Below are 2,403 nucleotides of genomic sequence, written 5' to 3'. Positions count from 1 at the left end.
ATTCTGCTTATGGGATTGAAGGTTTTGAGCAGAAGAGTCACAGAATCTAGAAGTGGAAGGATCAGAATGCCATCACTGAGGGTCAGAGGCCTGTGAATAAGAGGTTTATAGTAGGGAGATCAGCAGTTTAATCTACTGGACAACCAAATGGAAACACCAAGTATGCAGTTGGATTCTGATTTGGAGAAAAGTATGAATAAAGTTAGAAATGTGGGAGTCATGGCATAGAGATATTTTAAGCTTTGAGACCGTATAAGATCAAGGAAGTGAATGCAGATAGAGAAGAAGAGCAAGGAGTAAACCCTGGAGCACTCCAACACTAGGGGTTTAGCAAAGAGGTACAAGGAAAGAAAATTTTAAATGTAATAAAGGTGGAGTTAATTGGTCGGGAAAGGATGGTGAGTTGGTGTAGCTTCCTCAGATGGCAAGAAATAGAGACAGCGGACTAGATGCACTTAAATGATGTATTTGAGTTGGCAACAGCCACTCTGCTCCTGTGCTCAGACACTCCAGCATTTCTGCCTCTCTGATCTTTTCCAGGTACCTATGTCTTTGGCATTCTTTCAGTACCTTCTTTTTTACCTATGAATAATCTGGTCTGTTCACATTTGCTCCCTTTACTTCATTTACTACCATTCTTTCTCAAACCCACTAGAATGAGGCTTCTTCCCCAACCCCAGCAGGAAAACTGCTTTTCTCAGCTTTACCAACAGCCTCCACTCAATGCCCACCCCTCTTTGGGTCCTATCAGCAGGCTCTGACAGAGCTCATCATCCTACTTACCCAAGACCATCTTTGCTTTCCCTCCAGCACACCACTTTCTCCTGGGCCACTCTTTCTCAGTCATGGTTGATTTCTATATTGCCAGAGTGTCCCTGGCTCAGTCCTCTGAACTTTTCTCTACTGATACTTACTCCTTTGGTGATCTCTTCTAACTTTGAGAATGTAAATAATACATGCTAAAGATTCTAAAATTCATATATGCAGCCTAGATTTCTCTCCTGACCTTCAGGCTCATATATCCAACTACAAACATGCTAGCGACACTACCACGTAAATGTCAAATAGGCATCTGCACTGCCCTGTATTATTATTCAAAATATTTTTTGCCTTTTGCCTTTTCCAGCCCTAGGATTATATTTAACCCTGATGACAGAGTTGGCCACATGACTTGCTTTGCTCAATGACATAGGAGTAGAAGTGACTCGTGCCAGTCCTGAGAAGAAGCCTTCAGGGCCATCAGGTGGCTCCACTGTGCTCTTTCTTCCCTCTGTTCTAACACTAGAACCATCCCTGCTTCTTCCACCTCGGTCATGGGATGAATTCTGCACAGCCAGAGCCTACATGCAGCAGACACACAGGTGAGCAAGAAACAAACTTATTTGTTTTAAGGCACTAAGACTTTTGGAGTTGTTTACTGCAACAAATTTACTCTAAAAGGAGACTGATATAGCAACTCAAATTCATATACCCAAAACTGAATTCCAAGGCTTCTCTGCTCCCAAACCTGCTCTTGCAGAGTTCTCCTTATTAGTAAATATCAGTGTCAACCTTCCAGTTGGGGGACTAAGAATCTTGGGGTTGTCCTTGATTACACGTGGTATCTGTATCACATGTAGACCCTGGGGATACTTCAGTGAACCTAAAGCAGACAAAAATGATAAAAAATTTCTGAGAATTTTTGAGATTACATTCAATGAGGATGAAACAGATGATAATATATAATAATATTACCATATGATATTAATATTTAAGTATTTAAACATAAATATCTAGAAGGTAATGGATATGATGGAAATAAGAGAACAAGGGAGATCTAGGGGGTGAGAATGAGGGAGGGGTACGTTGCCAAGGTGGTCAGAACTGACTTCATTGGGGAAGAAACATTTGAGCAAAGACTTGAAAAAGGTGAGAGGAGAAATCTGCACTTGCCAGTTGTAGAAATAAGTGTGTCTGGGCAGAGGGACAAACAGTATGCCTAGATGTGGGTGCACGCCCGGCTGGCATAAGTAACAACAAGCAGTCCGGTGTGACTGGAGCAGAGTAAGCAATGTTAATGTTGGTGGTAGCTGATGTCAGAATGTGAGGAGGTGGGCAGGTGGCTTTTAATGTTGACACTTACGGGTCCTCATAGGTAAGTACTTTGGCTTTTACTCTCAGTGGAATACAGAACCATTGAAGGATGTGGAACCAAAGGAGTGACACAATCTGATTATTGAATAATTCACATAAGAGGGAATGGTAGCTCAGTCAAGGTTGACAGTAGTGACGACATCAGATTCTGGATGTACTTTAAATTTCCTGACGGATTTGATATGGAGTTAAAGAGAAGCATCAAACATGACCTCAAAATTTCTGTCCTCAGTAGATGGCAGGTTTGGGGAAGAAAGGAAGAGCTCTCCC

Source organism: Hyaena hyaena, unplaced genomic scaffold, assembly GCF_003009895.1.
Source record: "Hyaena hyaena isolate Hyena2069 unplaced genomic scaffold, ASM300989v1 scaffold_613, whole genome shotgun sequence".
NCBI lineage: Eukaryota > Metazoa > Chordata > Mammalia > Carnivora > Hyaenidae > Hyaena > Hyaena hyaena.
This window is presented reverse-complemented; position numbering follows the sequence as displayed.